The sequence below is a fragment of the Ursus maritimus genome, unplaced genomic scaffold, assembly GCF_017311325.1.
Source record: "Ursus maritimus isolate PB19 unplaced genomic scaffold, ASM1731132v1 scaffold_32, whole genome shotgun sequence".
NCBI classification, from domain to species: Eukaryota; Metazoa; Chordata; class Mammalia; order Carnivora; family Ursidae; genus Ursus; species Ursus maritimus.
In genome coordinates, this window is record NW_024425786.1 from 6,475,312 (window position 1) to 6,495,750 (window position 20,439).

Consider the following 20,439-nt stretch of genomic DNA (forward strand, 5'->3'; position numbering starts at 1 on the left):
CCCCGGCACCCTTCGCCTCGGCCCCTGCCCCCTGTGCCCCGCCCCCGCCCCCCTCCGCCCCGCGCCCTCCACCGCCCCGGGTCCCGGGCCGGCCCGCGCGCCCCCCACTGCCCACCCCGTGGCCCTAGCGCGCGGTCCGTGACGGGACTTCTGGACCCCGAGCCTCCCCACCCTGAGCCACGCCCCCGCGCCCTCTAGGCTCCACCCTGTGGCTCCCAAGTCCCCACCCGCGGCCCCGCGCGCCGCCCGGGCATCTTGCTCCCAGCCTGCCGCGCCAGGGCCACCCCTGCTCTAGCCAAACGGCTAGGACGTCCCGTTCTGGAGAGGGAAGGACTGTCATTTTTAGGGCTAGTGTTACCTTCCGTTCAGCCAGCTGGTGTGCGGTGTGTGTGTTGGGTGAGGGACGGAGACGGAGGCATTCTTTACACTAGTAACAAAACAACCTTGGAGTGCGATCGTCCTTCCTTATCCAGCGGTACCCGCACTGTTCACAGGGTCGTGATGGCTGCTTTGGGAAGGGAGTGTTTTCTTTTTTCCTTACAATGAGCGCGCGATTCGGTAAAGTCAAGCTTATTAGGTTTTATTTTGTAATGAAATACTAATTCCCGATTTGTTGGTTTTTACTTTTTTGAAAATTTTGTATCTTTTTTATTGAGATATCATTCATATACCATAAAATTGGACCTTTTCAATGTACAATTCCATAGTTTATAGAATATTCACAAGTCTGTGCAACTGTTACAAGTCTGTGCAACCGTCATTATCTAATTCCCCAAGGGTTTCATCACCTGGAAAAGGAACTGTTCGTAGTCACCTTCCGTTTACTTCCTCCCCTCAGCCCCAGGCGGTCCCTAGCCCTCTTCCGTGCCTGTGGGTTTGCCTATTCCGAGCGTTCGCATTAGTGGAATCAGATAGTAAGTCCTCATTTGACTGATTTCTTTCACTTGCCATGGTTTCAAGGTTCATCCACATTGCGGCTTGTATCAATACTTCATTTATTTTTATGGCCAGGCAATATTCCATTGGATACACCACATTTGTTATTTTTATATGTTGATAGCCCACTTTTTGGCTATTATGAATAATGCTGTTATAAACCTCTGTGTACAAGTTTTTGTGTGGACACATGTTTTCAATTCTTTGGGTATGTACCTAGGAATAGAATTGCTGGTCATATGGTAACTCTGTGTTTAACTTTTTGAGGAACTGCCAGACTGTTTTTCAAACTGGCTGCAACTTTCTATATTCCTACAGCAATGCAGGGTGCCGATTTCTCTCCATTTTCCTAACGCTTTTTCTCATCTGTCTTTTTGATTCTAGCCATCCTAGGGTGTGAAGTGGTCTCTCATTGCGGCTTTGATTTGCATTTCTCTAGTTAGTCATGATGTGGTTCCACATCTTTCCATGTGTTGGTCGATCTTTCGAACATCCTTGCTGGAGAAGTGCTGGTCTATTCCGTTCCCCTGCCTCTTCTTTTGTTTGTTTGTTTGTTTGCTTGCTTTTTGTATGGAGGGGTAGGAGTTCTTTGTATTTCTGGATACCCGACTCTCATCAGAAATATGACTTACAAAAATGTTCTCCCCTTCTCTGTGTTGTCTTTTCACTTTCTTGATGATTTCCTTTGAAGTACAAAAGTTTTTTTTTTGACAGTGTCCAATGGACCTATTTTTTCCCCTTTGGTTGCTGTGCTTTTGGTGTCCTATCCAAGTACCCACTGCCTGTCCCAGCTCATGGAGATTGACACCTGTATTTCCTTCCTTCCCAGTACAACAGTGTTTGGTTACTGTAGCTTTGCAGTAAGTTTCCAAATGGGGAAGTGTGAGTCCTCCAATGTTGGTTTTCTTTTTCAATATTATTCTGGCTGTTTGGGGTCCCTTGCAATGTTGTATCAATTTGAGGGTCAGTGTTTCCATTTCTTTAAAAAGAAAAAAATAAAAAGCCAGCTGGGATTTTGATAGGGATTTCTTTGACTCTGTATATAAATTGGGGGGGATAATGCTATTGTAATAATACTAAATCCTCTTATCCATGTACATGGGATGTCTTTCCATTTATCTAGGTTGTCCTTAATTTCCTTCAGTGATGTTTTGTAGTTTTCAGTGTACATTAGATTTGCTTTTACATTTGATTCATAAAAGGCAAAGATTATCCTAGACATAGGCCTTTTTGGATCTAACTTTTAAAAACACTGTATTCTGAGATATGCATACTGAAAATTATCTAAAATACAAAGTACAATCTGATATTATACAACAAAAACCCGCCCAGAGCAAGAAATATAACATTTCCAGCAACCGGAAACCTCCCCCAAACCTTTCTACCTCTTCAGTCACTTCCTTGCTTTTTACGAAACCACGCGTGTATGCATCCCTAAACAAAAGGGCATAGTTTGCCTGTCTTGAACCTTCCATCAGTGGAATCACGCTCTATCTTCCCTTTGTGTCTTCTATTTTTCTGCTCGACATTCTCACACAAGCTCATGTATTTGATCACTACATATAGTATTCCTTTTAATCACTGTATGGTATTCTGTTGTATGGCTAATATATGTATCCATCCTACCGCTTTTGGACATGTGGGTTGCTGCCAGGTTTGGGCCGTTACTAGCAATGCTGGAATGAGCATATATTCTTTTTTAACCAGAAAAGCAATTTACTAAAAACAATTCTCAGAAGCTTGAGCAAGCATATTCATGGTCTTTGCAGAGCAGAAGAGCAGCTGTGTTCCTTCTGAGTCACTTCAGAAGTCCCTGGCCTCCTCCCGAGAGGACCCCAGATAATGAACAGACTCTAGCAGAGAGGGCTGTCAATGAAGCCTCGCAGCTTTTTACGGATATGAAGTTTTAGGCTTGGGTTATGCAACCAGCCCTGGGCTTTGGCACATGGCCGGGCAAGAGCCTGGAATGGACTGCCCCTGTCTCCCACCAAGGTCAGAGTCATTTAATCTTTTGGGTATTTGGGGGACAAGAGGGGTTAGGAGAGGTCTGGCAAGCTACTGTGTCACAGACCAAGCCTGACTATATCTTTCCTGCTTTATTGAGGTGAAGGCCCTTTGCCCACCTTCCCAGGTGAGTGGCTGGCTATTTCATAGGCAAGTTTGATCAGGAGATCGCTTGGTTTTCTTCACACTGGGAAACAACATTCAAAGAACCATTCAGACTACCCACTGTAGGGACAAATGGGGGGGGGGGAGACATGCAATGATATAGCTTCAGATCACTTCCAATTAAGCCTGTAGCTAATTTTCCATAGCCTGAGCTCCCTGAAGTTGCCCCGTGGGTCCGGACATTAAGCAGGAAGTGAGACTCATGACTGCCAAGTTGCTGGGTGATTTTAAGCCACTGAGTGTGGTCTCCACCAAAGGGAGCCAGTGACTCCTGGCTCCCCACCTCTCCATAGAACTCCTGCTTCTCCTATCCCAGGGGCTGTTGGTCCCCCAGGGAGGCCTGACCCACAGTGGACCCAGAGAAACCTCAGGCTCCGGGCCGTCACTGACGTCCCATCCTGCAGGGAATGTGATGTCCTAATGGCCACATTTTCTACTTCTGGTCTCCCAATCCTCCCTCCCCCCCCCCTTGGGGAATTGGTAAGAAACTCGGATGGAGTCTTCTTTTGACCCCAAGTCGTCTCTCCAGAGTTTGCGCCAAGTGAGCTGGCGGTTGTCTGCTGTTGCACGTCCAAGGCCCTGGCTCATGGTGACAGCCTTCCCTGCACTAAAATATCCTGACTGCAGAATGAGGGGCCCAGACGTGGAGAGGCCCCGTAACCATGGCCAGTGGCGCCAGAGGCAGACTGGCTTTGGTTTGCTTCTCTCCGCTCCTCCCACCCCAGTCCTCCTCGGACAACTGCAAAAGGGGTGACAATCTGACATCTCTAAATCAGAGGAGCCCTGAGCAATTTTCCGAGCCTAATGCCTACCTGAGTAACAAGCTGTGTACGTGATTAAATATCGCTTTATTTTTAGAGAGAGAGTGGGGGTGGAGGGGCAGAGAAAGAGGGAGAGAGAATCCTCCAGCGGACTCCTCGATGAGCATGGAGCCCGACACCGGGCTCTTGCAGGACCCTGAGATCATGACCTGAGCCGAAATCAATAGCCGGATGCTTAACCGACTGAGCCACCCAGGCGCCCCTTCGTGTATGTGATTTTAAAAACTAGAACAGGGGCACCTGGGTGGCGCAGTCGTTGGGCATCTGCCTTCGGCTCAGGGCGTGATCCCGGCGTTCTGGGATGGAGCCCCACATCAGGCTTCTCCGCTGGGAGCCTGCTTCTTCCTCTCCCACTCCTCCTGCTTGTGTTCCCTCTCTCGCTGGCTGTCTCTCTCTGTTAAATGAATAAAATCTTTAAAAAAAATAAAATAAAAACTAGAACAGAAGAGGGACTTTTCCTTATGTTGCTGGTAGAAATGTGGGCTGGCCACCTTTCTCATTTCCCTGTTTGGAGGTGAATATGGCCCATCTTGCCCCTTCCTGCCCCAGTACCACAGTGAGGAATGGCTGTGGAAGAGGAACCTGGCCCATGCGGGGCCCTTTCTGTACTCCCCCACCCCCAAAGGAGGTTGTGCAACCACTGACATGCTCACAAGGCCGTTGGGCCACACAGTTGAAAGACCAGGACAAGCCTGACCAGCCACGTTTCTGGCCTCCTCCCTCTTCAAGGGGCACCATCTGGGGGGTCTGTGTTCCTACAGAAGCCCTGGAGTCTCAGGGGGATGTATTCAAACTCTCTCCCAACACCTCGAGCCTCCCCCTCCCCGCCCCCACCCCCAAACTCTGAAAGCTGCTGCCCCTGGCTTTCTGTGCACCCAGCCCTCCTGCCTACAGAAATCTGGAGGGCCTTGGTTTTGAGGAGCCCCTGGGTTGGGCCCCCACACTTGGATGCCCAGACACTTGGATCCGTTAAAGAGCTAAGCTACTGGAGGTGGCCTCTACTTAGGGACTCACTTGGCAGGCGGCTCTGCCTTGCAGCACACTGCTGGCCCCGGGAGAGAGCTCTCGTGGTGCAGTGAAGACCCAAGTTGTCATCTTGCACTTCTGTCCTGACCCCAGCTGGGAGGCAGAATTCCAAAGACCAAGTCCCTTCCCCCCAAGATCCCTGTCCTCTGGTTATTTAATCGTCAGTAATCGAAAAGCTGCTGCAAGGGAATTTTGAAGATGTAATCAAAGGCCTGTTAGGCCCTGAATGTTTGTTCCCCCCAACCCATCCCCTGTCCTCCCCACCCCTTAAATCCATATGAAGCCCTAACCCTCAATATGATGGTATTAGGGGGCGGGGGGCCTTTGGGAGGTGATTAGGCTTCGATGAAGTCCCGGGGGTGGGACGGCCGTGATGGGATTAGCAGCCGTGTTAAGAGGAGACACCAGAAGACTTGCTTCCTCTCTGTCGGCCTTGGAAGGATACAGCAAAAGGCATCCATCTATCCATAAGCGAGGAAGTGGTCTCCCTCCAGGAACCAAATCGGCCAGCACTCTGCTCTGGGACTTCCAGCCTCCAGAACCACGAGACATCAATGTCTATTAATTAAGCTGCCGCGTCTGTGGTATTTTGTCACAGCAGCCCGAGCTGACGGAGTCAGGTCCTATGTCAGTGGACCTCAAGATGCAAGGATTATCCAGGTGGGCCTGGCCCAGTTGGGAGAGCCCTTCAAAAGAAGCAGGTTTTTCTTGGCTAATAGCAAAAAAGGAAGTCAGAGAAATGGGAGGAGTGGGGGGGATTCCTAGAAGGGGGACCTGACGTGGGGATCCCACTGCCGGCTACAATGTCCTGAGCGGGCCTGTGCACCAGGGAAGGCAGTGCAGGGGCTGCTGGGAAATGATGACGGCATGAACCCACAGCCACCTGCGCAGGGAGCCGACACAGCCGGCCAGAGCCAGGAGTGCCCCACCCAGAGCACAAGACCCAGTGGAGTCACCACCGCCTTCTGACCTACAGAAACTGTGAAAATAACCTGGTGTTCTTAGAAGCCACCAAGTTTGTGTCATTTGTTACACAGGGACAGCAAACGGGTACACCACGTGACCGAAAAGGGGCCACTCCACCTTGCCAAGCCTCCAGTGCCTCATCTAATGTAACAGCAGAAAATTCACAAGGTTGTGAATAAGGGGCTATTTGGGGGTTAGACAGAGCCCTGGGCTTGGGGCCAGAAGGCCTACATTTGCTAGTGGCACCAACTTAAGTAATTTCACTTCTCTGAGACTCAGTTTCTTCATCTCTAAAATGGAGCCAACAGCAGCTATTTCCTTGGCAATGCAGTAGTCGCTGGGCACATGGCGCCCCAGCCAGAGACTATTTTCCGGGAGCCCCTGGCAGCTAGCATGGTCACGTGACTAGGACTCACCCACGAAAAGTGAGTGGCAGCAACAGGCTGCTGCTGCTGCTTCTTTTTTTTTTTTTTTAAGATTTTATTTATTTATTTGACAGAGAGAGAGACAGCCAGTGAGAGAGGGAACACAAGCAGGGGGAGTGGGAGACGAAGAAGCAGGCTCCCAGCGGAGGAGCCTGATGCAGGGCTTGATCCCAGGACCCTGGGATCAGGTCCTGAGCCAAAGGCAGACGCTTAACGACTGAGCCACCCAGGTGCCCCCAACAGGCTGCTTCTAAGCGTGGGCCTTAAAACACGGCACATGGCCTCCCACCCTCGCCCCTTCCTTTCACTGGAATGCTGAGGCACCGAGGCCAGCCACACAGTGTGGACCTGCAGACCAGGAACGTGATCTACAGGAAGGTGGAGGAGGATGGAAAGAACCCAGGTCCCTGAAAGGTGGGTGCTGCTGAGTCCCCTGCTCACCGGGCACACTCCCCTGGTGTTCGAGGGAGAAAGAAACATCCGTTTCCTTGGAGCCACTGGATACGGGGGGCTCTTTATTACAGCCTCCCGGTCTGTGCCTTAACCCATACGAACAACCAACACAGGGCACCCGGCTGGCTCAGTCCATGGAGCATGTGACTCTTGATCTAGGGGCTGTGAGTTCAAGCCCCACAGGGGGTGTAGAGATTGCTGGAAAAGAAGGTCTTTAAAAACACAAAAACAAAAAAACAACCAATACAAGGAAAATAGGTCTGGGGGTTTTTAGCCCAGGGTTTTATTTCGTAAAGTGGAATTATTATACACATGTCCAGTAACTTATTAGTGCTGGCAAGTAGTGTTTGAAGAATATTGTGTAATTTCAGTGAATCAAAGGGTTCCACTAATTTATTCATTCCACACATACTACTGAGCCGCTGCTAATTATCCGAAGTTACAACCCTGAGCAAAACCAAATCCTGCCTTCCAGGAGTTTACCTTCTGGTCGAGAGAGAGGATACACAATCAACAAATACACAATGTCTAATGGTGGTAAGTGTGGGAGAGGAGTAAAGCCAGGTAATAGGGCCAGGGTGTGCTGGGGGGATGGTGATGGGGGTGCTTCCTACAGGTGTCCAGAGAAGGTGACTCCATGGGATGGCGTCTGACAAGGTCCTGAAGTGAGAGAGCGAGAATTGGGACACGCAGGGGAAGGGCAGCCTAGGCAGAGGAAAGAGCATGTGCAAAGGCCCTGAGGATGAGCATGGCTTCTGTGTTCAGGAAACAGCAAGGAGCCACTGTGGTTGGCCAGTGACAGAGAGGGAGAGGACAGAGGCAGAGAGAACACACAAGGCCCTTGGTCAACGTGATGGATTTAGCGTTTACACACTGAGGGACACGGGAGCCACTGGAGGGCTGAGCAGAGGTGTGCCTCGGGCTACTCAGAGGCCCCTGCATCATCTAGGTGAGGGACGGTAGAGTCTGAGGTCATGGATACGTTCTGGATGCAGAAAGGATAGGATTTACTGGAGGCTCAGATGTTGAGTGTGAGCCCATGAGGAGTCAGGGAAGATTCTAGACTTCTAAGATGCAAGGACAGAGTTGTTTTTCACGGAAGGGAGCAGGTTTATGGAGAGGCAACAGCAGGGGGTTGGCTCTGGACACATTACATTACCGTTGGACAAGCCAAGTGGTGGTGGGGGGGTGTTTGGAGTTCTAGGGGAGGCCCTATCTGGAGACAGAAATTGGAGGCAGTCAGCATAAAGGCAGCATGGAAGCCACGAGACTTGAGAGCTCCCAGGGACTGAGGTTGGAAGCCTGGGGCACTGCATGGCTGGGGATGAGAGGGTGACTCGCTGTAACCAGAAAGATGTCTTTAAGCAGTGACTTTTTTTTAAACTGCGGTAAAATATATATCACATAAAAAATTGCTATTTTAACTACTTTTATGTACACAAATCGGTGGCATCGATGACATTCACAAGATCATGGAAGCATCACCACTACTTCGAAAACTTTTTCATCACCCCAAACAGAAACTCGGGACCCCTTAAGCAGTAACTCCTCACTGCCTTGTCTCCCCAACTCTGGCAACCTCTCGTCTACTTTCTGTTTCCATGGATTTGCCTTTTCTGGATGTTTCACACCAACTGAACCAGATAACAGGTAGTGTTTTTGTGTATCTGGCTTCTTTCTGTTACCATAAAATCTTCCATGTCTACCCACGTTATAGACTGTGTACAACACTGAATTTCCTTTTATGGCCAAACTATACTCCACTGTATGAATATTTTGCTTGTCCATTCATCTGTTGACAGACATGTGGGTCATTTCCACCTTTTGGCCATTGTGAATAGTGCTTCTGTGAATAAGGAGTGACTCTTAAAGATTTTGGAGAGCAGATAAAAGCCATGAGCAGCCCTCCTTCCCAGAAGCCCTTCAGAATCTTCCAGAAGAGGTAAGATTTCTTTTGCTTTTAGAAAGAGGGACCCTGGGCTTCACTAGGTTGAAAACTCGGCTTTAAAGCAAACAGGATTAAGAGAAAATGTTGGCTATAAAGAATTATTTAACGTTTATGCAGGAAACATTGTTATATATTAACTACTGTATTCAACAGGAACACAGGATCTATGTATTATTTGTCACCTGTCTCTCCACAGAATGTGTGATCGATAAGGGCAGGGACCCGGGCTATGTCGTGCACGGTGTCTGTCACTCGGTGGGCCCTCTGTCAGTGTCTGTGGAATGAATGACAGGAATAGGCAGCAGCCACACGAAGCTCACCTGAGCCGTGGCGAGGGAGGTGCGGTGGGTCCCTGACTGCCTTTCCATGGCAGGGTTCTTATCCACAGGCCAGGAGCCTAGGGGGTGACTAGGTACGAAGCTTTTAGCAACTTCCCACAGGAACCTAGCATTTCCTTTCCGGACAAATGTGGGCAGCAGGTCCCAGGAGTTTTTCACAGTACCTGGGATTCTGTTAGCAACAGAAATTGCAGACATTTTCATATCATGTATGCAGATTTCTCAAAATGCCACTAATGCTCATCACTTTTTTTAAATGATAGTCATTATTAGACCAGCTTCTGCCAGATCTCACTTAATATGCTGATAAGGAGGATGCCTGGTGGCTCACTCAGTGAAGCGTCTGCCTTCTGCTTGGGTCATGATTCCAGGGTCCTGGGATCGAGTCCCGCACTGGGCTCCCTGCTCAGCGGGGAGCCTGCTTCTCCCTCTTCCCACTGTTCCCCCTGCTTGTGCTCTCTCTCCCCCTGACAAATAAATAAAATCTTTAAAAAAATATGCTGATAGGGGCGCCTGGGTGGCTCAGTCGTTAAGCGTCTACCTTCGGCCCAGGGCCTGATCTGAGGGTCCTGGGATTGAGCCCCACATCTGGCTCCCTGCCTGGCGGGAAGCCTGCTTCTTCCTCTCCCACTCCCCCTGCTTGTGTTCCCTCTCTCGCTGGCTGACTCTCTCTATATCAAATAAATAAATAAATAAAATATTTAAAAAATATATGCTGATAAGGGGCACATATCTACCCTACAAGTTCGGCTTTATCAACTATTTTGATAATTACAGTGCATTATAATTGTTCTGCTTTGTAATCCCAGGTATTCTATTTTTCGCCTTTATCTTTTCGATCCACAGGCATCACTAGATGGGCACAGGGGTCTGTGGTATAACAAACGTTAAGAGCCTGCTGTGAGGGTTTGCCTGGCTTCTCCCTCTGCCATCTTCCTGGGACAAACACTGTCCTGGACCCCGACAGCCAGTCATAATCCGGCCATGTGAGCAGTGTCGCCTCTCGCCACCAGGAGGCGCTGCTTCCCCCCAGGTCAGGGGAAGCCCAGGGGCAGGTTCAATGCTTCCTCCCTCCCATCTTTGTCCTAACCAGGGCTGGCAGAAGCTCCTGGGAGTTCTCCTCCCTTTTCTCTCCCCGCCCCCTCTCTCTTTTTAAAATTTGAAGTACTCTCTACACCCAATGGGGTGCTCGAACTTAAACTCTGAGATCAAGAATCCCATGCTCTACTAAGCCAGCCAGATGCCCCTCTCTCTTAAAAAAAATAAATACATAAAATTTAATTACGGAAAATTTCAAGCAAGTACAAAAGTCTATGAACCCCCAGAAAGCCATGAACTGGCTTCAATAATTGTCACCTCATGTGGGGAGCTTCTGAAGCGTACAGATGCCCAGGCCTAGCCCAGAGTCTTAGGGCTCCCAAAGCTCGAGGGCCCTTTGGGAGCCGCCGTTATAAGCCTGGCCCTGCCTCCTGGGACACCCCAGGTGACTGAGTGCGGGTCTCCAGACCACACTTCCTGCTCTCCCGACCTCAGCCTGCCACCCCCCACCTCCAATCCCACCCCCAGGCCTGAAGGTCTTTTCCCCGTTCTGACCAGAATCCTCCTGCTCACACTCATTTCCTCTCGCTCAGGCCCCGCAGGACTCGGGGAACAGCTGGCTCCCATCGTCTGTACCATCACTCTTCCTGTGTCTTTCTGGAAGGCAGTATTAAGTAACCCACGCCTCACACCCTTGAGCAACCACACACGGCCACAGTCTACTGGCCAGGGAGTCTTCTGTTGCTTTTTCCTGTGTTGGAGAAAGGACTCAGGAGTCAATGATTTCTCACCTTTTCAGACTGGAAAGATACTGTTGAGTGGTGAAAACAAGATTTTGAAGTGTCCAGAAAAACCCAAGACAGGTTGAACTGTGTCCCTCCCCCCATTCATATGTTGAAATTCTAACCCCTGGAACCTCAGGACGTGACCTTATTTGAAGACTCTCTCTAAAGAGATGATTAAGTTAAAATGAGGTCATCAGGGTGGTCCTAATCCAGTACGACTGGTGTCCTTATAAAAAGGGGAAATTTGGACACAGGTGGAAACAGAGGGGAGGCCATGTAAAGACACGGGAGGATGGCCGTCTACAAGGCCAGGAGAGAGGCCTCCGAAGGAACCAGCCCTCCTGACACCTTGATCTTGGACTTCTAGCCTCCAGAACGGCGAGAAAACAAATTGTTGTTGTTCCTGGTACCTAGTCTGTGGTTCTTTGCTAGAACAGCCCTAGCAAATACATGTAATCCCCAAACAGACACAATTCACCAAAGCAACAAAATCCTTCCCCAAATCCTGATGAACCACAGTTTCTGATGACCGCCAGAGGCAGCCCCATGCACAGGACCTGAGTTCCCTACCTGAATCCCCCAGCGGGCCCTGGGTTCAGCCGGAGGGAGGATTCTGGTCCCACTCAGCTCTACTCACCATCTTTTGCTGGAGCGTCTGCTCTGTGCCAGGACCTCCTGGCAAGTGGGCACCAAGGCCTGATCCCCTACTGGGTCACGAGTTTGATGTGGGACAACAGAGTCCTCGTGACCTGCAGCCTGAAAGCCTGTGGAAGGCTGATTGTCAGAAATTTCATGGGCAAAATGAGAACGCAGGATACCCTTGTCCAAAAATTACTACAAATTTCAATTTGGTGACAGTCCAAAGGCAGGCCCAGCTAAGGTGGCAGAGGTGACACACCCATGATGCCAACCCTGCTATTAGGGGACAGCAAAGGGAGGCTCGGGGAGGGCCAAGGGTGCAGGGCACAGGGATGTCACCAGAGCTACTGACTTATCATGTGGCTGCCCCCAAATCCATGCCCAGTGTGCATGTGTGTGCACGTGCGTGTGTGCGCACACGTGTGTATGTGTGTGAGAGAGAGAGGGAGAGAGAGAGAAGTAGCCCCCCCTTTGTCCCAATCCACTCTAAACCCATTCTCAGAGTCAGCACCGCCCTGCCGGTCTCCACAGAAGTTCTAGAAAGATAAAGAGCTAGATACATATCCAAGTACGTTTCCCCACTACGGTCAGATACAATGATGCCAGAGCATGTCCTGCATGTCTTCTCTAAAGCTGCGGAAATAAACTGCCACAAAGACATCGCTTTCCCACAAACCTGCTGTTTGTTTCCTTCCTTATTATCTAGGAACTTCTGCACCTGAACTGTATCCGAGAAGCACCATTTTTCCGGTTTCTGTGTTGGCCTAACGAAAAGCAAAGCTAGACACGGAAAGAGGTTACTTGCAAATCATTTCACCTGAACTCAACAGGCCACTCAGATCACAATCCGAGAGTGTGGTCCCTTTAATTTAAACGTTCAGGACCCTGAGTCAATTGGTGGTTGGGAGGAGGCAGGCATTCTTCACCTCTGCCTAAAACTGGGAAAAATGTAAAGACTTCGGCTCAGAAGCCATCCCAAATGCTGCCTTGGTCAAACTCCCCTGAGGGATCTGAGTGTTGGTCTGTCCTTGCAGCCGGCATTCCGGGCATTCCATCGGCCCCACTTCAGCCCACACCCGGCTCCACGGGCCTGGGGAGCAGTGCGGAATGTGTGGCCAAGTGGGCACGGGCGTGGCCAGTCCAATGTGCGTTACAAAGGGGCCCTCTCTGAAGCAAGCCCTCTGAGCGCCGAGGAGAAACAGAACAATTCCCACAGGAATCCGGTTTGCTGGAGAGAGCCTGGCTGCCCACTTTGCTCTCTAGCATTAAGAGAGAGAGGGCTGGCTTGGACAGAGGAGACATCTCCAGGCCAAGGTTATACCCAGAACACCTTTCTAAGGGGTCTTCTGACTTACATAAAGTGGTCCAAATGGAAACAGGCTCATCTCCCGCCCAGCACTAGAAAGCACCGAGGTCGGCCAGACAGAGCCAAAAAAGATGGGGTCCAGGCAGGTGGGCATGAGCAGGGCAGGGGCCGCAAGAGGAGGCTGGGGGGGGGGTCACAGCAGGTGTTGTCCTTGGCCTGCATCAAAGGTACCAGAAGCCCTATCCTCTCATGGGCCCTCGAAGCTTGTCTTAGTCAATGGGGTCAGACGGGTAAACCACCAACGCCCCGCTTCACCTCTCAGACTTGTGTGAATTCCCACAAGCACTAGATTGGAGGATGGGGAAAAATCAGTGGGACGAAGAACCGGAGTACTCACAGCTCAATCGGAGGCCACAAAGGAACCAACGCAGACAGGCAAGGACCAAAGGTTCCAGTGGGTTCTGTCAAAGCGTGGGGCCTACTAATGGGTTCCCCAGGCTCACCGGAGCCCACGGATGTGCCTTGTGGTCCAAGACCTGCCCAAGTGACCAGCGTGTCTTTGCTCTCCAACCTCTGGTGGCTCAGGTCCACTTCCTGTTGCTGTGGCAATCCAGCTGGCCGCACAGCTCACTGCGCTCAAAGTTGGCATCTGCAGGTGGGGCTGGGCGGACCCAGAGAATTAAGAGTCTCTTTTAGCTGAGCTCCCATGAAGGAACCTTCCTCATCAGCCACTGGGGCAGAAACACCAGCAACTTCTCATTCCCCGTCCACATCTTGGGCCTGGCCTTGGCTGAAAAGGAAACATCTCCCCAAGGCAGACCCATTTCCTAACGTCCACCCAGGCACGTTCGCCAAAGCTAACGACGGCCTCCACGGTGTGCCTCGTGGGGGAAGAGAAACGGCGTACGCCAGCGGTTAGGGATATGGACTCTCAAGCCAGACTGCCTGGGTTCAAATCCTGTCCCTCATTTCTGTCGGCCACATCCTTCGTGACTTTGGCACTTCGAGTATTTTTCTTCTCTATAAGACAAAAGTACCAACAGACCCGGCTCCTGAGAGACGACATTTCCAGTCTTAGAACAGGGCTTCACACACACGAAGTGCTCTGTAAATGCTGGCTTTTATCATTCCCATGTGCCAACTTCTCCCCGAAACATCCCATACCCCCAGCCCTGCGCTTCTTTCCCTCGACATCCGTGAGCAGGCCACTCCATGGGCCCCGAGAGCTTCCCCCCCCCCCCCCAGAGCAGAGCTTCCAGCACCATGGGTCCGGCGTGTCGCGCGGGCTCCGGGCGCCTGTCGCGCGTCTCCTCCCGCGGGGGCCCAACAACGTGCAGCACTTCTAGGGCAGTATACTTGCTGATTGCTTCCTGCACTATTACTCACAACAACCAGCTAAGACACTGCCAAAGAAACACTCACAGCTGGCCCTGCTGATGACTCAGGGGCAGGCCGCTTCTGCCGCCGCTGCGGACCTGTGGCTGGGAAGGGGATGGGGGCAGGAAGGACGGGACCGGAGAAAAGCGGGGACCGGCGACAGATCCCAACGGGGCTGGCCTGCGACTCACTGACCAGGAGAAAAAAAAAAAACCAAGTCAGCACTTCCCTGGAAGAGAAAAAGTTAGGAAGGGACAGTTGTCTTCGGTCCACGTGGCTATACGAAAAGGGAGCAAGAGAACAAGGACACCGGCTGCTCCCCCATCCTGGGCGCCCCTGACAGCGTGGAGCAGTCAGAATCCTCCCGGGGGAAGCGGAAGCAGAAGGAGATACAGATGAGGAGATTTATTTCAAGGAACTGGCTCACATGACTGTGGGGCTGGCTAGGGCCGCCTGGCAGGCTGGCCGCTCTCGGGCAGGAGCTGACACGGCAGTCCGCAGGTGGAATCTTCCTCCGCAGGAAAACCCCAGCTTTGTTCTTAAGGCCTTTCAACTGCTTGGATGAGGCCCACCCACGTTATCGAGAAGAATCTTTACTTAAAGTCAACCGACCATAGGTGCCACCCACATCCGCACACGCAGCACGAAGCGCGGTGTTTGGTTGAATTACTGGGTACCCCAGGCTGGCCCAGCTGACGCCTTGAGATGCTCGTCACAGTGGCTGCTAGAATATCTAGTCACTAACTGCTTCGGATGCGGACCACCGACGGACAGTTCCTCTTCTGCGTGGGGGTGGGGACATACCGGGGTGCTCTTGGGTGGTCACTGTGTCCCCTACCCCAGTACAGGAGGTTCTAGAAATGGGTTCCAGGCGAGTTGTTGTGGATCAAAGCAGCTCACAGGTGGGCACAGTCTCTGCCCTAGAGGAGAAAGCCCCTCTGCGGCCTCCCCCTGCCCCCGCAGGACACAAGCACACAGTGCCTCCTTCCTTGGCGGCTAAGCGTCCAGTGGGGGTTGGCGGGAGTCTACTCTCACCTTAGTCTTCTGCCCCAAACAGATGAACCCATAACGCCCTGCCTAAAAAGCAAGCCAGACTAGACTCTCACTGTGGCTTTTTACCCAAGTGTGGAAAATATGCCTCTGATATGTCCAACTTTATCCCAAAGGTAAGTGCCAGCAGCACACGTCTGTCAGGTTCGAGCACTGTGCCCAAGAATCACCTGGAGGCTCTGGTGAAGAGTGATTCCTGGCTCCACACTAGAGCTTCTGACCCAGCGGGTCTGGGAGAGAGCCAATGGCACTTTCTACGGTGACCGTCCTCAAGTAAGCACAGGGGCAAGCAGGAGCCTAACTCCCAGGCTGGCTGGACGAGGTTAGAGGGCCCTCAAATACTGAAGACAGAAGCAGACTCCCCATGGTAGACAGCTACATGGAATAAACAGCCGCGTGCTTGGCATCTGTGAGCACAGAATACCATTTGGGACGGGCTGGCCCTTCCAAAGATGTGGTGTGAGAGGCAGGAACGGGCTCATGAGCACTCGCTGGCCTCAGGCTGGCATTTGGGACTGCTGTCAAGGTCAGGGCAGCATGGTGGCTGTGTGTTTCTCAGGGATGGGGCAAGCACTGAACCCCAGCAGAGGTCGAAAGCACTAACAGAGGGAGGGAGACAACGGAACTGCTAATTCTTGGATCCAGCCTACTCTCTGGCTCAGAAAATGAACCAAAGGAAAAGATGGCTCAGAAAAGCAAGACCAGATGAATCTTCTACTGCTAAGCAGCCCCTGCCCCCGACTTCCATGCAGAACCCCATTTTCTGAATCTAGGCAGTGTACTGGGTGAAGATGTCTGCCTATGGAGGCTGCTCCCCAGGCACCAGGGCTGATCTGGCACTTATGGTAGCCAGGAGGGGGTCCTTCCTCTTCCTCCCGAGTCCAGGGTCCTCAGACAGAGAGGACAATCCTCCGAGTCAGACAGGGGAGGCCTGGACTTCGGAGACAATTTTCCCAGTCAGAGAGGGGAGGCCTGGACTTCGGGGATAATCTTCCCAGTCAGAGAGGGGAGGCCTAGACTTCGGGGACAATCTTCCCAGTCAGAGAGGGGAGGCCTGGACTTCGGGGATACTCTTCCCAGTCAGAGGGGGAGGCCCGGACTTCAGGGACAATCTTCCCAGTCAGAGAGGGGAGACCTAGACTTCAGGGACAATCTTTCCAGTCAGAAAGGGGAGGCCTAGACTTTGGGGACAATCTTCCCAGTCAGAGAGGGGAGGCCTGGACTTCGGGGACAATCTTCCCAGTCAGAGAGGGGAGGCCTGGACTTCGGGGACAATCTTCCCAGTCAGAGAGGGGAGACCTAGACTTCAGAGACAATCTTTCCAGTCAGAAAGGGGAGGCCTACACTTTGGGGACAATCTTCCCAGTCAGAGAGGGGAGGCCTGGACATCAGGGACAATCTTCCCAGTCACAGAGGGGAGGCTTGGACTTCGGGGACAATCTTCCCAGTCAGGGAGTGGAGGCCTGGACTTCGGGGACAATCTTCCCAGTCACGGAGGGGAGGCTTGGACTTCGGGGACAATCTTCCCAGTCAGGGAGGGGAGGCCTGGACTTCGGGGACAATCTTCCCAGTCACGGAGGGGAGGCTTGGACTTCGGGGACAATCTTCCCAGTCAGGGAGTGGAGGCCTGGACTTCGGGGACAATCTTCCCAGTCACGGAGGGGAGGCTTGGACTTTGGGGACAATCTTCCCAGTCAGAGAGGGGAGGCCTAGACTTCAGGGACAATTTTTCCAGTCAGAGAGGCGAAGCCAGAACATTAGGCAAGGGTGAATAATCAGTCAGTGGATGAAATCTGACTGTGTTCCATAAAGTATAAAGCACGCAAGTCAGCAGTCTTTGACCAAGTCAGACTTTCCTGCAAAGTTGCAACCCAAGGTCAGAGTGAACGTACTTAGATGTGAATGTACATTCTCTTCTACTGAAAGGCCTCTGGTTCAACTACCAGGAGAGCTTCTGCTGCATTAACACAAGACGTTTAAAAGGCCTGTGTGTTTAAAAGGCCAGGGGCTCGGTTCAGAGCCCTGATTTTGCCTTCACTTCGTTTCTCCTAACAGGGGAGGCCCAACACCTCTCGCTGCAGAGCCAGGGCCGCTGGTCCAGGGAGCCGGGAGCGATACAAGAAAACCAGAAGTCATCTCTACCAAGGGAGTTTTAAGTTCCTAGCACGTGAATTTTAGGCACTAAAGAAAAAGTGGATTCTGGCAACATGGCTCTTGCATGTTCCAAATCCTGGAAAAAGAGACGCCCTCTTCATCTAGGAGATGTGGAAATTCATTCAGGAAACCTTCCCAATCCTACAGCACATGTCTCAGCAAGCACAAATGTATTTTCGGCACCTATCAGCTACTGACTGTGCACCCACCATGTGCTGACCCCAAGCTGGGTGGGGAGGGTGGAGGGTGGGAAAGCGGTGGACGTCTCGGGCCTTGGGGGACCCATGAAGAAAGAGATGGGCAAGAAATCACAGCTGTGCAAAATTATAACTGAGCAGTTCCGAACCACGAGAGCAGGCACTTTTAAGATGCCCGTTCTGGGGGCAGAAGCTGAGAACAAGTCACAGCTTTGCACCACACGCTCCCTCCCCTGCCAGGTCTGGAGAGGAATCCGATGATTTTTACCACAAATTTTTACCACCAGCCTTAGTTAAGTGTCCTCTTGCATTTCATAATGATGTGGAAAGCTGGTAGCAATTTTTCTGCTCTTGCACTGACCTCCAGAAAACCTGACCCAGCCGCAGGAAGGTGACAGTGAAACTCAGAGGAGTTTCAGAGACCTGTCCAGATCTGTGAGTGACTTCCACCCAGGTTAGAGCCTAGGCAGAGAGAAACCTGCCTGCAGAGTGGGGGATCTCACACTAAAAATTACAGGCCAATATCCCTGATGAACACGGATGCAAAAATTCTCAATAATCGAGAATTCAATGGTGCATTAAAAGAATTACTCACCACGATCATGTGGGATTTCTTCCTGGGCTCCAGGTGGTTCAATAATCACAAATCAATCAATGCGATACATCACATTTATAAAAGAAAGGATAAGAACCATTTGATCCTCAAGAGATACAGAAAAAGCATTTGACAAAATATGGCATCCTTTCTTGACACAAACCCTCAACAAAGTAGGGATGGAGGGAACATATCTCAACATCATAAAGGCCATATGCGAAAGACCTACAGCTAATATCGTCCTCAATAGGGAGAAACTGAGCGCCTTTCCCCTATAGTCAGGAACGAGACAGGAATGTCCACTCTTACCATTTTAACACAGTACTGGAAGTCTTAGCCTCAGCAGACAACAAAAAGAAATAAAAGGTACCCAAATCCGTAAGGAAGAAGTCAAACTTTCACTATTTGCAGATAACGTGATACCGTAAGCAGAAAACCCGAAAGCCTCCACCAAACATTGCTGGAACTAATACATGAATTCAGCAAAGTTGCAGGATATAAAATCGATGTGCAGAAGTCTGTTCCATTTCTATGCACCAAGAATGAAGCAGCAGAAAAAGATCAAGGAATTGATCCCATTTGCAACTGCACCAAAAACAATAAGATACCTAACAAACCCTAACTAAAGAGGTCTGTACTCTGAAAACTATAGAACACTTAGAAAGAAATTGAAGAGGACACAAAGAAATGGAAAAGTGTTCCATGCTCATGGATTGGAAGAACAAACATCGTTAAAATGTCTATACCACCTAAAGCCACCTATGCAGTTAATGTAATCTCTATCAAAACAGTACCAGCATTTTTCACGGAGCTAAAACAAACAATCCTAAAATTTGTATAAAGACTCGGAATAGCCAAAGCAACCCTGATAAAGAAAAGCAGAGCTGGAGGCATCACGATTCCGGACTCCAGGCTCTATTACAAAGCTGTAATCATCAAGACAGTATGGTACTGGCACAAAAACAGACACATAGATCAATGGAACAGAATAGAGAACCCAGAAATGACTCACAACTCTATGGTCGACTAATCTTCGAAAAAGCAGGAAAGAATACCCAATGGGAAAAGACAGTCTTCAACAAATGGTGTTGGGAAAACTGGACAGCCACATGTAGAAGAATGAAACTGGACCACTGTCTTACACCATACACAAAAATAAAATCAAAATGGAGGAAAGACCTAAATGGGATACAGGAAACCATCAAAATCCTAGAGGAAAACATAGGTAGAAACCTCTCTGACCTCGGCCATAACAACTTATTACACATGTTGCCGGAGGCAAGGGAAATAAAAGCAAAAATGAACTATGGGAGCTTAATCAAGATAGAAAGCTTCTGCACAGTGAAGGAAGGAAAAACAAAACTAGAAGGCAGCCTACGGAATGGGAGAAGATATTTGCAAATGACGTATCTGATAAAGGGTTAGTATCCAAAATCTATAAGGAACTTATCAAACTCAACACCCCAAAACCAAATAATCCAGTGAAGAAATGGGCAGAAGACATGAATAGACACTTTTCCAAAAGAGACATGCAGATGGCTGAGAGACACATGACAAGATGCTCAACATCACTGATCATCCGGGAATAAAATCAAAAACCATGATGAGACACCATCTCACACCTGTCAGAATGGCTAAAATTAACAATGCATGAAACAACCGATGTTGGCGAGGATGCGGAGAAAGGGGAACCCTCTTACACTGTTGGTGGGAATGCAAACTGGTGCAGCCACTCTGGGGAACAATATGGAGGTTCCTCAAAAAGTTAAAAATAGAGCTTCCCTAGGACTCAGCAATTGTACTACTAGGTATCTAACCAAAGGATAAAAAATACAGATTCAAAGGGACACATGGACCCCAATGTATATAGTAGCATTATCAACAATAGCCAAACTATGGAGAGGGCCCGAATGTCCACAACTGATGAAAGGATAAAGAAAATGTGGTATATAGATATAGACAGTGGAATATTACTCAGCCATCAACAAGAATGAAATCTTGCCACTTGCAACGACGTGGGTGGAGCTAGAGTGTATTATGCTAAGTGAAATAAGTCAGAGAAAAACAAATACCATATGATCTCACTCACATATGGAACTTAAGAAAGAAAACAGGTAACCATATATAAGGGGGGAGGAGAGGGAAATGACAGAGAACAGACTGAGGGTTGCTGGAGGGAGGGGTGTGGGGGAGGAGCTAGATGGGCGACGGGGATT